This window comes from Hyaena hyaena, unplaced genomic scaffold, assembly GCF_003009895.1.
Source record: "Hyaena hyaena isolate Hyena2069 unplaced genomic scaffold, ASM300989v1 scaffold_232, whole genome shotgun sequence".
Classification (NCBI taxonomy): domain Eukaryota; kingdom Metazoa; phylum Chordata; class Mammalia; order Carnivora; family Hyaenidae; genus Hyaena; species Hyaena hyaena.
In genome coordinates this window covers 376,670-392,929 of record NW_024080864.1, presented here as the reverse complement: position 1 = coordinate 392,929, position 16,260 = coordinate 376,670, and the positions used below count along the sequence as shown (strand labels likewise).

The following is a 16,260-nucleotide window of genomic DNA, read 5'->3' as shown; positions in this document are numbered from 1 at the left end:
CCTAACTCCAAGAACCTAATATGTTAAGTTAGGTTTAAATTAAATACTAACATATCCTTGGAATATCCTTAGAGAATGTTTAGAATAGTAAAGGCTACAACTACTGAATAACTGAATAAGGGCGGATCCAACAAACAACAATTATATATAATTCCACTTTTTCCTAGCACATAAAAATGGCCAATGAGAGATAGAAGAACCATAGGGCTTAATCAAAACTAAGTGGATTGGGTTTTCTCAAAGCACCTGTTGACTTACAAGATAGCTACAGGTAAAAATAGAAGCTCTCCAAGAAAAAACAAGAATGATAATGCATCAAGGTCAAATTTCCCACAGTTTGACTCCTTAGACATTTGTCTCAAGTCCAAGGAATGTTGGAGATAGTATGACCTTCAAGAACTATTCAGTCCAATCTCCTGTTTTACAGGTGAGAAACCTCAGACTCAAAAGAATAACTTGGCAAATTGATGGTGCAGCTGAGAGAACACAGGATTGCTGACTCCACATCAAAATGCTGTTTTCACTTTATCCCATTGTCCTGAAAATGGTGGAACACCATACTTTTAATATCTTTTGTTTTAATTTGCAGCCCCACTTGAAAGCTCTATAGTAAACACACATCATTTCTTTACCATAAAACTCTGGCATGATGGTACCTAGTTTATCATCTGTCAAACTTAGTCAAGAACAAATGGCAAGTATGTAAACAATCTCTAGTTAACATTAAAGCTATTTCTAGAACCTGTCTTACTTGTATTATGTCATTATTATTATTTTTGAAAATAGGCTTCATGCTGGGCATGAAGCCTAGGGTGGAGCTTGAACTCCCAACCCTGAGATCAAGACCTGAGCTGAGATAAAGAGTTGGATCCTCAACAGACGGAGCCACCCAGAAACCCCATACCATTATGTTTTTAATATATTTTCATTCACTTAATTTCTCAGCTTCTGACCTGGTAGAGATAGTATATTCTCAGAATCTCTAAATAGCAAGTGTATTTCACTACTAGACTATTCCTTATGAAAATGAACTTGCAAAATTTTGGACATCAATACGCACAAAAGCAATTGGAAAGTAAAACCTCAATTAAATTTGAGTCACATGAACTACAACCAAGACTTGTTAGTATAAATCATACTTTATTAAATGCAAATATGTTTGAAAGAAGAATAAATATATAAACTATTTCAAGGGTGTGCATTTTTTTTAATGGTTCCAATTTCAGAGTATGTAAATTTTGGTTCTATAACTCCATGGGAGGAAAATACACTGGGAAATAAGCAACTTGCTCTAGGAATCCGAACTTGAAACACTATTGGTTTACTCCAACAATAGAGTCTCCGTGTGTTGGCTCTGGAACCAGACAGCCTCTGTGGAGTCTCACTCTGCCTCTGGCTATCTGTATGACCATGACCAAGTTATTTATTTTCTGATAAGCAGTTTAGTCATCTTTCAAGAAGGGATAATAACAGTACCTACAACATTAGACTGGTGTGAGAATTATTTTTTTTTCTTTTTTTTTTTAAATTTTTTTTTAATGTTTTATTTATTTCTAGGAGAGAGAGAGACAGCATGAGCAGGGGAGGGTCAGAGAGAGAAGGAGTCACAGACTGAAACAGGCTCCAGGCTCCGAGCTGGCAGTCAGCACAGGGCCCGACGCGGGGCTCGAACCCACGAACCGCGAGATCATGACCTAAGCGAAAGTCGGACGCTTAACCGACTAAGCCACCCAGGCGCCCCGGTNACAGGGCCCGACGCGGGGCTCGAACCCACGAACCGCGAGATCATGACCTAAGCGAAAGTCGGACGCTTAACCGACTAAGCCACCCAGGCGCCCCGGTGTGAGAATTATTATTATTTTTATTTAGCATTTAGAACACTGCCTGGCATTAATAAGTGTCAGGTTTTTGATAATTACTATTATCATCTTCAGAACAGCAAACAACACACAATCACAAACCCACTGTTGATCAATCACGAGGAAGAGGAGAAAGAGCACTGCATAGGACCTTAGAGGTAAACGACTAAAACTAGCGACTTGGTGGAAGAATAACTGGGGCCCAGAGAAACTGTGACTTGCTGAAATAGAAACCAGAGTCCAGCTGTCCTCTGCTCTGCTCTGCCTGTCTACCTGAAAAACGCATGATGGCCAAAACTTTAGCATGAGTTTGATTTCAGAGGTGTCATTCCATATTGAGTAGATATGGCAATGGCAAATGGAGTTCACTCTGTGAATCATCAGGCAAGGCTGGACTGAGTCTGCAGTGGACATAAGACCAGGATTTCTGACTTTGACCATGAAGCTGGACAGTTCTACAATGTAGTCACTAAGATAAAAATGTCCCCACTGTCACAGAAAGCAGGTATAAGGCCTCTGTTTAACTCACTTTCACATAGTTACACATCAGGCATACAGTTTAAAAATAAGAACTGCAATTCTATATTATCCAGATTTTAAGGTGATAAACACATAATTTGTCTCTGATAATATTTCTACAGTTTTAGGCACATTTTCATGTGCACCTTAAACTTTTCTTCTGTTGGAAATGTGTAATTACGTAACTTTGCTTTGAAATTTGGCAGATCTGTAAGAAAGATTTGGCTAACTTAGAATATTATCACATTTAGCATAGCCCAGGAAGTCCAAAATCACCAAAAAGGGAAAGATAGTTGAAAAGAAATGTGTCTTTCCCATAGATGTTGAGAACAAATCACTTCTGTTGTTTAGCATTTTTTTTTCTCAAATTATATCTGAGCCAAGGCTTTTTTTTTTTTTTTTTTAACTTCACCCATCCTCTGGAAACATGCTTATTTTAAAAAGTGTACGCAGTCTTGGAATAGAGGGCTTTATCACCGGTCCTCCCAAAGGATCCTAAATAGGCATCAAGGGCTATCTGGGTGCCTAAAAATGGATATTAGTTATTTGGATGTGCATATGGTGGTAGTGCTGGTGGGAGAAAGGATAATGATAGGTGTCATCAGATTCTCAAAAGGTTTAACAACTCCCTCCCCAAAAGATAAACCGGTCCTAGAAATAGAGAAGAAAGATGATCCACGGACATGTGCATTAATGGGGAATACACAGGCAGATGGTGTAAATGGCTGCATATTGCCTTTCCTCCAAATTTTCAAAAAAAAAAGATGATTTAGCAATCTCCAAATCATCCCATGGAAGAAGTGTTGGTTGGATGAAAAGAAATGTGAGGAGAATATGTTTTAAGTTTTTATTTATTTATTTTTGAGAGAGAGAAAGAGAGAGTGTATGCACAAATGGGTGAGGGTCAGAGAGAGAGAGAGAGGGAGGGAGACACAGAATCTGAAGCAGGCTCCAGGCTCTGAGCTGTCAACATGGGGCTCAAACCCATGAACCATGAGATTATGACCTGAGCCAAACAAAGTCAGATGCTTAACCAACTGAGCCACTGAGACACTCCAAGAGTTCATCTTTAATGAGAAGAGAAGGATGAGTGTTTGGTTGACTCAAGGTTTGGTCTTGCCCATATGAACGTATTTAGGACTGTGACAATCTAGTGCTAGGATCTAGCAGAGATCACACATCGTTCGTTCATATAAACCATTTAACTCTCTGGAGTTGATACTGTTAGAACCATTCTGTAGATGAACCAAACACAGAGAGGACAGCAACTTTCTCAAGATCAATTTTAAAACTAGCTATCAATTGAGCTAGCATGTGACTCCAGGCATTCTGACTCCGGAGCCAGTGCACCTAAACACCTAGGTCTTCCTGCCTCCAGTGAGATGTCAGCTGACTTTGGAAACTGAATTTATACAATTGCTCTTTTTTTAAAAATTTTTTTTTAATGTTTTATTTATTTCTAGGAGAGAGAGAGAGAGAGAGACAGCGTGAGCAGGGGAGGGTCAGAGAGAGAGGGAGTCACAGACTGAAACAGGCTCCAGGCTCTGAGCTGGCAGTCAGCACAGAGCCCGACGCGGGGCTCGAACCCACGAACTGTGAGATCATGAAAGTCGGATGCTTAACCAACTAAGCCACCCAGGCGCCCCTTATACAATTGCTCTTAAGTGTACCTTGGGGTGTAAGTTAGTGCTGAGAGTGCTGTCAGGAAGTGGGTTAAGTGGAAGCTAAGTCTACCCTTTGTGCTGACTTCCCTCCACATTCTTGCAGCTTCTGGGTATGGTCTGCTGTGACTTGAGCTCTTTGAACATAGAGATTTTCTCTATCTCTGTCAAGGGGAAATGATACCACATGTGACCACCTCTGGGATGAGAATCTGATTTATTTTTATTTTTTTTAATGTTTATTTATTTGAGAGAGACAGAGAGCGCACATAGTGGGGGATGGGCAGAGAGAAGGAGACAGAGAATCTCACGCAGGCTCTGCAACATCAGCACAGAGCCTGATGAGGGGCTCAAACTCACAAAACCGCAAGATCATGAGCTGGGCCAAGATCAAGAGTTGCATGCTTAACCAAATGAGCCACCTAGGTGCCCTGAGGATTTGTTTTTAAAAAGAAAGACACATTTGAATGTCATCAGTTCCTTGAGGCTACAGCTAAAAATTCCTGCATAACTACTGACACTTAGAGTGTAAAAAAAATTCTAGGGGAAGACCCTGGGAGACTGGAAAGAATTTTAAACTAAGAATTAGTAGCTTCCAATTCTAGTCCTGATTTTGATACTACCACAGATGACTTCCACTTCTCAGCTACAGTGTATAAACTATGTATACATAGTTTATATGTATATATTTTGTATATATACATATATACGTATATATATTGTATATATACGTATATATGTATATATATTGCATGTATAAACTAGTATATTAATACCCACGTTTACTACCTCACGTTTAATACCCCAAGGCCTTTAAAATTTAATTGTTCTATGATTTGATCCTGATTATGCCTCATGACAATATACTTCATGTTGACTGAGAAGATAGGATTTTGTAAACTTGTGTGACCCTCTCCACATGGGCGACGGGACTGTGGGATTCATTAAAACTATTACTTGAGATTTAATGATGATTTTGTGGAACACTCAAGTGCCAAAGAAATTTATAGTCATTTTGAGGTTAACTAGAATTTCAGACTGATATTAAAATCTAATTTAAAACTAGCTTCTCAATTTGTCTCCCAGGCTGCTAACCTCCCACCCCCATATCCAAGCTGCAAATAAATTCTAGATAGTGTGAATCATTTCTTTGCAAGCTAATTTCTCCCTTTATCTCTGAGGTTCAGGTCAATTTACTCTACTTAATGTTCTAATCACTTTTCTCTAAAGAGGAAAGGAAGGAACATGACTTAGCACAGACAGGCTTTTAAGGTAGGCAATTGCAATAAAAAAAATTAATGAAACCTTCTGTGCCACTGGGATATAATACTAATTTCAGGATGTGCATGGGTAAGCTGTGTTATATACCGGCAGCATCTACAGTGGGGCTAATTCTACTTAAGCCAGTGTCTCTCCGTAGTCCACAACCACGTTACAAGAATTAAAACTGTTTCTGTTAGTGGTTTCATCTGATTTGAGCCCAAGAGGAGGCGGAGACTGATAATTAGAAGCCAAAATAATATACATAGGACAATAACAGTATCAAGTACATGTCAAAAGAAATTAAACCAGGTTAAAATAAATAAATGTCAAATTTATCCCAGCAAATTCACACTGGCATTATTTAAGGCAGATATTCATTTTTTTTTGCATTTTTTTTGTTTTTTTATTTTTTTACAAATAGTTTATTGTCAAATTAGTTTCCTGGCAGATATTCATTTTTAATGCTACTTATTCTCCTTAGAAGCTTTTGGTAAAATGGAACAATATACCTCAGGGGCTCTATGGAGATTAAATGATACAATACATATAAAATTCTCAGAAAAAAAAATATATATATAAATTCTCAATCTACAATACCCATTTCATCTGTTAGGAATTTGTTTGGCTCCATGTAACAGGCACACAAAAGCAACTGCTTAACCAAGTAAGTGTACTTTCCTTATGCAACAGAAATCTGGGGTTGGCAGGCAAGTACTGGTATTGAAGCTCCAGGATGCCAGGGTCCCAGACCTTTCCATCTTTTCATTTGGCTTTTGTCCTCAGGCTTCTAAAGATGACTCCTAAACCTCCAAGCCCCACAGCTGCATTCCAGAAAAGGAGTAAGAAGGAATGGCAAAGAGCATTATGCAGCTAAGTCTCTCCTCGTATTTCTTTAAATCGTGAAAACATTAGGACAACCAGTAGCCTGCTTAGAAGACTCCAGGTCATGTCCTTCTAGCTAGAAGTCAGTCATATGCATCCACATAACTATACAGGAAGCTAAGAAATATTATGTTATAACTGGATATATTGCTACATCCAATAACACCTGCTGCCAATGTCAGGGCCATCAATAGTATATAAAACCAGTCTGGTTGTCTTCAGTTCATATGATACCATGGCTCTGTTGGCAAGAAGGAGGGATGAAGAGACACTGGGAAAATAACCAGGAGTATCTAACAGAGCTATTACCATCTTATGTTTATGTATCACAGAGTCTGTCTAAAAGCATCATATAATTTTGTTTTCCTATGTGCATGGCAATTGGTTGTCTCCTTAGAATAAAATGCTCAAAGGTTCAGAAGCAATAAAAGAAATCTTTGGCTCTGCTCTGACGTTCCACTACTTCATGCATCACTACTTCATGCTTCCACATCTCCGTTCAAATCTGCTGAACCGCTTTCCCCGAATCATCTCCATTATCCTATGAGTCATCTCCCACATAATTAGCTTCACACTCATTATGTGCCTTCTGAGAAGTTGTGGTTTCTTCCTGCTCCTACCTCAGCTGAGTTCTTCAGCGGATTCCCAGCTATATTGCAGCCAAGTGACTTACCAACAGCCCCTCTCTCTAGTTCTACTTATATGGCTAACTCTGGTTAACCTGGTGGGGTGCTCTAAAGTCTGTGCTGTACAGACCAGCATCATCTGGGAGCTTGTTAGAAATGCAATTCCTTGTGCCTTCCTTAGATCTGTGGAATCAGAATCTCTGGCAAAAGGGCCTAGAAACAGTTTTTCCCCCTCCAGCTCTACTGAGATATAATTAGCCCCAAAATCTTGTGCTTTAACACACACTTTATGATTCTAATTCATGCTTAAGTTTGAGAAACATGGTCCTGTCCTACCAGTGGTTTTCAGCAAATCTCCAACTCAAAATCTGAGCAGAAGTAGAGATGCTTACACTTTGGGCTACCCACACATACAGAGTAATAGCTTATTCACCTTCTCTGTCAACTACCATTTAGAAGCTGAAAATGCCTTAAATGTTTTTGGCTTAACTGTATAACTGGCTAGAACATAGCTGGCTTGGGGAAACATGAACATTCCCAACATAATAAAATACAGTCAATTATACTGGGCTGTGCTAATTTCCTGAGGGACAATGAATGTCAACCTATACAATCCCTAACCAAATAAATACAGCTGCCTACTTTTTGATTCACACTCTCATACCTGTGTGTTGGAACCTGACAGAAGCAATGAATTAAAATAGAATACAGTCCATCATCTATTCATAAAAATCTATTGCAGCAAATCCAAGGGAGTTTGCAAAGCAAGGCTAAAAAATGGTCTTTGTGTCCTTCAAAAATTTAGTGTGGGGTGTGGGCCTTCATGGTCTTTAGCTGACATGGAAATTTCTCATTAACTACTTTATTTAAGAATTTCTAGAGGTGTAGGGGCGCCTGGGTGGCTTAGTCGGTTAAGCGTCCGACTTTCGCTTAGGTCATGATCTCGCGGTTCGTGGGTTCGAGCCCCGCGTCGGGCTCTGTGCTGACTGCCAGCTCAGAGCCTGGAGCCTGTTTCAGTCTGTGACTCCCTCTCTCTCTGACCCTCCCCTGCTCACGCTGTCTCTCTCTCCTAGAAATAAAAAAAAAAGAAAAAAAAACATTAAGAATTTCTAGAGGTGTAGTTTTCCATGACTTCATAGGGTTCAAAGTGAATAAACTTGTCAAAGATTCTTATTCCTAAATATGTGAAATGAATCAAACATCCTTTGTTTATTTCATTATAAGATACATTTATGGAAAGCCTGTAGCATGCAAGGCAGTAAGTCGATATCATGAAGATATAAAATGAATAATACAGAGTTTGAATAAACTCAAGACGTAGTCCCAGGGCTTGCACTGAGAAGATGATTTTTTTTGAGAATGAGAATCCATGAACATGAAATCAAGTAACAGCAATTAAATGAGCACACAGAGATTCAAGAACATTTAACTGATCAGTTATTACACTGTTTGAAATCACTGGCACCATTCTTTGTAAATCATAAACAATGTTTTGTTTCCTGGTTGGACTGAACCTTTGGTGTATTCTAATATAGATAGGCCCATAGCTGCTATGTCCTCGATAGGACAGCTTAAAAGAAATAACCTGGGAAAAAAACTGTTGCAACTGAAAGGAGTTGCTAACAAATTTGTATGCAAAAGTTTCCCTTAGATCATATGTGCATATCTTCCACAAAACACTAATGGCCATCAGGTATTATCTATCTCTTTCCTCACTTACAATGTAGTATCCTTGTCCCCCACACCAGGAAAATCCATGACCTGCCTAGTAGGACTAAATAGTATATAACGGTTTTTGCGTTAAATTTTACACACAAATGCTCTCATGGAGGAATGTGTACTTTCCCAAGTTGCTTTCTGTTCACTCACTCATTCATTCATTAATTCACTATTTATTTTAAAGATATTTGTTCTAGGTCCAAAGGATTAATTAGTGAGTGGAGAAGATGTGGTTTCTACCCTAATAGAACTTAATTACCATTTACTACAGTAAACAAATTAAAATGATACTATAATGGTAAATTTTATGTTATGTGTATTTTATCACAAGAAAAGAAGTGGACAAAATGATGGCATCATGTCCGGTTAGAATAAACACCCAAAATAGATATTAAGCAGCATCAGAGAATGAAGAATGACATGGGAAAAGTTATTTTGGATAGAGTGGTAACACAAGTCCTCTTTTAAGCGGTGACATTTTAGCAAATGATATTAAGTGAATAAGTGAGAATAAGGTGACATGTGAGCAGCTGTATTAAGGGAAAGTAAAAACCATGCTAAAATCTAGGGAAAAGAGTATACCAAAGGCTGGAGGCATCACGTTCAAAAGGCCTGAGTTGGGAACGGCCTTGAAGTAAGTAGGAGATGGAAAGAAGTAAAGCGTGGTTAGGTACAAAGTCAGCAAGAGAAATAATGGTAAGAAATGAGCTGGGAGGGAATGCAAGAGGTCAGATCCTACAAGGCCTCTGAGGCAACAGTGAGGAGTCACTAGATTCTGAATGTGATAGAAAGCTAACGAACATTTTGGAAGAGGAGAGTAATATGATTTGATGTGCTTTTTTAAAATTAAACTTATTTTGAAATAATTATACATTCACATGCCACTGTAAGAAATAATACAGAGAGATCCTGTGTGCCCATTACCCAGAATTACCTAATGGTGACATCTTGCAAAACTGAAGTATAACATCACAACCAGGATATTGGCATTGATAGTCAAGTTATAGAACATTTCTATCACCTCAAGAATGTCTCATGTTGCCCTTTTTTAGAGCCACATCCCCTTCCCTCCCCCTCCTCTGTCCCTGACTCCTAGCAACCACTAATCTGTTCTCCATTTCCATAATTTTCTTACCTCAAGAATATTATTTAAATGGAATCATGTAACATATGACCTTTTGGGACTGACTTTTACTTAACATAAATCCCTTATTTGCCCAAATTGGTGTGTGTATCAACAGTACATTTCTTTTTATTGCTGAGTAGTACTCCAAGGTGTGGATGACCTTCAGCTTGTTTAACTGTTACTCATTGAAGGACATCTGGGGTGTTTCCAGTTTGGGGCTATTAAGAGTCACAGTGCTGTAAACATCTGTGTATGGTTTTCTGTGTAAACCTACATTTTCGTCCCTTTGGGATGAATTCTCAGGAGTGGTTTTGCTGGGTTATGTTTAATTTCATCAGGAACTGTCACACGCTTTTCCAGAGTGACTGTACCATTTCAGATTCCCACCATTACAGAAAGCTGTATTTGCTCTACAACCTTGTCAGCACTTGGCAGTGTCAGATTTTTAATTTTTTTTTTAATTTTTGTTTTTAATTCTAGCCTTCTAATAGGTGTGGTGTGGTATTCCATTGTGGTGTTAGTTTCGATCTCTCTAATGAGGAATAATGTTAAGCATCTGTTCATATCCTTATTGGTCATCTAAATATCTTCTTTGATGAAATGTTTATTCAGATCTTTTACACAAGTAACACTTACTTTTAGCTATTTCCTATATTTCAGTTAATCTTTCCCTTTCCAATTCCCAAAATAAATTAGGTTACATTGTAACATTTTAATCTAGAAGTTCTTAGAGGAAGATGACTAATTTCTTTGAAAATTAAATTTCCAAAAAATAAGAAAGAGATTTTAACCAAACCTCTTCTTAAAAACGTTCTTACAAGGCAGAACACCCACCAAAGATGGGTCAGCTAATACTATTCCTTTGATCTGAATTAATACTAAATTTATAACCCACATTTCCTACTGAGTTCAAGCTAGGCATGAGTCAGTTAATACCTTATCTTCACATATGCAATGTCTACAGATGTAAGATAAGTAAAAATTAAAGCAATCTTCTAACTACCTTAATCCCATAAAACATGCTTTATTTTTTAATGTTTTATTTATTTTTGAGACAGAGAGAGACAGAGCATGAGCGGGGAAGGGGCAGAGAGAGAGGGACACACAGAATCTGAAGCAGGCTCCAGGCTCTGAGCTGTTAGCAGAGAGCCCAACACAGGGCTTGAACTCACAGACCACGAGATCATGACCTGAGCCAAAGTTGGGCATTTAACCAAATGAGCCAGCCCAGGTGCCTCAAACATACTGTATGTTTAACTTGAAGAAGAAAATTAAGCAAAAGAATGTGTACTGAACTCTGCGTACTTTACATGTTTAGACATAACTTTAATAAGGTCTATTAATTAAATACAATGAAACATTTTGTGTTGACTAGGAAAGTGCAGTACTCATTGGATGATTCAACCAAAAGAAGCATAAACAGCTCTTTCTTTAATGTCAAGCAACTCTGTGCTTATATTGCCCATCCCACTTTCCCTTATGTAGACAGAGTCTTCCTTTGTGACAGTGCTTCCATGAGGAAAGAATGTGCTACTTTGGTAGGATCATTGTACGTTTGGGTTTTTTTTTAATCAAATTTGTTGGGTTAAATTTTACATACATTAAAATACATCCACTTTTACACAGTTCAGCGAGTTTTGACAAACACACACTTGTCAAGAAATAGAGCATATTCATCCTCCCAGAAAAGTTCCCCTGTGCCCCTTTCAAGTCAGTTTGCGCCTGCCCCTCACCTAGGCAACAAGTGATCTGATTTCTACCACTACAAGCTTAGCTTTTGCTTGTTCTAGGATTTCAGATAAATGGATTCATACAATATGTTCCCTTTTATATCTGGCTTTCTTCTTTTTTTTTTTTTTTAATATTTTTATTTATTTCTAGGATAGAGAGAGACAGCGTGAACAGGGGAGGGCCAGAGAGAGGGAGATACAGGCTCCAGGCTCTGAGCTGGCAGTCAGCACAGAGCCCAACGCGGGGCTCGAACCCACAAACCGCGAGATCATGACCTAAGCAAAAGTCGGACGCTCAACCAACTAAGCCACCCAGGCGCCCCTATATCTGGCTTTCTTTGTTTTGCATAAAGTTTCTAAGATTCATCCAGCTTATTTATGACATTTGGACCAACTGCTTAAACTGTGTTTTCTTAGCTGAGAAATGATCTGGTGTGTACCTCTCTGATAGGGTTGTTTTAAGAATTAATAGCAAGGGGTCTGGCTTGGTGCTCAGTAATTATATCAGTACAGATATAAATAATATAATTTACATCATAGTATATTTTTTTCTTTACCCCTTCCTCCTACCAGAGGAAAAAAAGAATAATTCTAAAGATGCTGCAAGGCTTATGAGAGGAATCCCCAGAAAGAAAACTCTGCATATTAAGTTTTATTATTGAACAGAGATACCTTCCTGAATTTCTGCCTCCTTCTTCCCTGTCTTCTTTGGCCTTGATGGCAGATAGTACTCCTTTCTCTGCCGGAGGTTGCATTTTGCCCTTTCCAGAGTCCGCTGACTTCCGCCCTTTTTCTCCAATGCAGAAAAAGAGAATGAAAAGCAGGACCAAAGGCTTGGAGGGGCCTTCTCATAAAGGGTCCATTTGAAAGACTAAACACGTAAGGCCTTCCCTTCTAAAAAGGGTCTCCTCATTCCTTACCTGATTCCATCAAATGGGGACTGGGCGGTGGGACAGGAAGAGCAGCAGGACTGGAGAAATATTTCTTCCTTGACTGTTAACCTCGACCAAATCCCTATTCATGAATACAAGAAAATGACTAATATTCTAGCCTTTCTAGCCTTTTTTTTTTTGCTTTTACCACTGTTCATCCCATTTTGGATGTGTTCCCTTACTCTTCTGTCCAACTCTTCCTCTGCTGTGCATCTCTGCCAGTGCTCTGCCAGTGATTAGCAACTCTGAAGAATAGGGTTAATGGACTTAGTTAACTAGCATGGCTTTAACTTTCTAAAAAAACACTCTCTCTTACCACTCCCTCCCACCTGCTCAAGCATGGCCACCTTCTGAGTAGTCAGGTCACTAAAGACAGATCTCATGGATTTGATAAAAGTTAGGTGTGTCTCATTGAAGGCTTTCCCAATCAACCAGCTATAGTTCCATTTGCTTAGATGAGTCTTTAACCCTTGAATTATTAGAGTGGTTTGGTCAGGGGTACAACAAAAAATATGAAAAACATGCACAAAGAATGGTTTTAAGCAGCCAGGGGTTTGGTCCTAGGAAATATATAATTCCTTTGGGTTCTTTTTTGGCTTTTGGTTTTGTTTTGTTTTGTTTCTTGCTATGGGTGCAAAATATATATCTAATTAAGATGAACATGTATATTAGAAATAACATGACAAGAAAAAAAGTACGATAAACACATAATTTCACATGAGATTTTGATGCATTAATTTATACATTTTAAACTTACTTATTTTGCTGAGTATAATGATATTTGCTGTAGGTAGCAAAATTCTAATGACAAACTCTTAAGATATGACTGTACTTTAAGGTATACTTTAGCTTCTATTCTTTCATATGCTAAAAAACATCCTTATTTGATGAGAAAAATGAAATACAATTAGTATTCCAATGGGACCTTGGTATAAGATGGATTTTAGAGGGATATGAACATTCTCATGTTATAATTTTGATAGTCCATGTTAATCAGGTTTCTCTGAATGTTTCTCTCTGACAGAGGTTGACTGTGTTCCTCTACATCCCCCCAACGCCAGGTATCCATTCTAGATGGGTGCTATGACTCACTCTGGCCAGTGAAATGTGAGAAAGTAAGTCCTATCCATGGCAGGTAAGAGTATGTGTGCCCCCTCCATGCTCTCTCTTCCTTATGGTTAAAAACAAAGGAATCCAAGAGTCTCTTGAATGCTGAGAACAAACTGAGGGCTGATGGGGGTGGCGGAGAGGGGAAGGGGGGTGATGGGCATGGAGGAGGGCACTTGTTGGGATGAGCACTGGGTGTTATATGGAAACCAACTTGACATTAAACTATTTAAGGAGAAAAAACAACAACAAAGGAATCCAAACTGATGGACTCAATAAAAGAAACCTGGGTCTTGAGCTTTAAGAAGGACCACAGAGAAAAACTACCCAATTTGCTTCAGCCAATGACGTGAGAAAAAAATAATACAAGAAAAGAAGTGTTTTGCATTGTCACTAAGACTTTAGGGTTGGTCTGTAATACTTCCATTAATCATTCTGATGAATGTAGTCTCCTTCCCACATCAAATTTAAGTGATAAAATGAGGTTGGTATTCAGAGATCAAACTCCAGGAAACCACAGGCAGATATCTTTGTAAATCCATTTATATCCTTATCTTATTGTTGCTTCTGCATGAGATATGGTGGGAATGGGTAGGAGAAGGGAAAAATATAGACTCCAGGACTGTATAATCTCTTACTTTTCAAATCCCAGGCAAGGCATAATGATTAGAATTTCCATAATGGACTGCCAAGATCTCATGGGTTTAGAAAACCTTATAATAAGTTTCACATTATCTACCCTGCATAGATAGGGACAGAATATTATATTTCTTGTTTGTTAGCTTTTAGTTTTTTGCATCCCAAGGCAGTTACTATATTAAGAACTTAAGGCAAGAGGTAATTATCATGAGATCAGTGGCTAGTGGATTAGAACCAATTTTTAGCTGTTTTAGAAATAATTAATTTTATTATTTCTTTCAGAGTCTAATATTGGCACATTTTTAAAGTCTTTTTTTTTTTTTTTTTCTCTAAAAAAGCCAGCTGGAGAAATAAAGCTTGATTCTGCCAGAGGAAATAGCAGACTAATCATTCTCCACTATGAGCATGCATGATGTAACTAAATGTTCTGGCCTACTATAGACTCTGGAGGGGTGAACTATCTGTTATCTAGAAAAAAAAGTCATTCCCCTCACTGGCAAACATGAGTGATATAAGAATAGATGATTGCTTCTTTTTTCTCTGGGACTAAAGGAAGAAAAACATTACATAAAGCCTTCAAAGATTATCTAACCAATGTTTGTTGGAAGTTTACTATGGGACAGGCATAAACTCTTAAAAGGGACAAAAGAAAATGTAGCTTACTACATTTCTATACTACATTACTACACTATGTCTTCCAAAAGAAGAGACATAATTTTAATTTAGTATATTTCTTCATTTGAAATAAAAGTACATTATGTGGAAATACAACTGACTTAATGTATATATGTGTACACATACATATACATTTTTATGTACACACACATATGTGTGCATCTCAAATAGCAATATTGATAATTATTTTACTATGTGATTAACTCACTCCAGGGGAAAAGGGCTTTTGCCTGATGTGGTAGATTGCAAAAACAGCCATCATTTCTCAAACCTACCTGTCTGCATGTCTCTCTTATGATGTGACTTTGCAGCTTTGCCCATCAAAAAGTGAGAGCTATTTCTCCACCTCTTTGAATCTGAACCAGCCTTGTGATTTGCTCTGGCCAAGAGATATGAATGAAGTAACGATACACCAGTTCTGGATCTAGGACTCATGATGCCTTGCATGCTTCCTTCCTCTCTCAAACCTTTGGCAAGGTAACAGGTAAACAAACCCAGGCTTGCCCGTCTATGAGGAGATACTTGAGACTCATAGTCTCACTGTCCCATTACCCCGCCAACAGCTAGTCAACTCTCAGAAACAGAGCCACTCTCCACACAAGAAAATCTCATCAAGACAAGAAGAGCCACCCAGCTGAGTACAATCCAAATTGTTGACCAATAGGATAATAAGCTAAATAAACTGCTATTTTAAGTCACTTGCTGTGACTTAAATTATATATATAGCCTGGTTTGTAAGCATAAATGATGCAGCCAATAAGGGCCATTTTAACCTTTGTATTACCATGGCATAATTTTTAGTAGGCTGCTAAATAATAGTCTACTTATTTTTAAAAAGTCAAGCTTCGGGGCGCCTGGGTGGCTTAGTCGATTAAGCATCCGACTTTTGCTTGGTTCATGATCTCGCGGTTCGTGGGTTCTAGCCCCGCATCGGGCTCTGTGCTGCCAGCTCAGAGCCTGGAGCCTGTTTCAGTCTGTGACCCCCTCTCTCTCTGACCCTCCCCTGCTCACGCTGTCTCTCTCTCTCCTAGAAATAAAAACATTAAAAAAAAATTTTTTTTAATAAATAAATAAATAAAAAGTCAAGCTCTTATTCCTATACCATAATCTGCCTTTTCTCCAATAACCATCTTAGTGAATATAGAGGCAGGCTGGAGTTTAAATTTTAAATTTGTACTTATAGACTAGATAGACTTGGGGAAGTCACTAGGCCTCTCTAGGTTCTAATTTCTTACCATGAGACGGGGGAAAGGATATTTCATAGAATTTTGCTGGAAGGATTAAATGAAGTGAGGTAGGTAAACTTTCCACTACGATCACTGCAACATAACAGACACATATAAAGCAGTTTCTATTCTTCCCAAACTTTATCTATCTTATTTTGTTTTATTTTTATTTAAAAACTATTTTTGAGAGAGAAAGACAGAGTATGAGGTAGGGAAGCGCAGAAAGAGAGGGAGACACAGAATCCAAGCGGGCTCCAGGCTCTGAGCTGTCGGCACAGAGCCCGATGCGGGGCTCG

General features: G+C 38.4%; 1 protein-coding gene across 1 annotated transcript in view; it reads right to left on the bottom strand.

Annotated features, from left to right (window-relative positions):
* RAB3C (RAB3C, member RAS oncogene family) overlaps positions 1 to 16,260 on the bottom strand; it is a 247,275-nt gene that overhangs the window by 193,545 nt on the left and 37,470 nt on the right. The window lies entirely within an intron of this gene.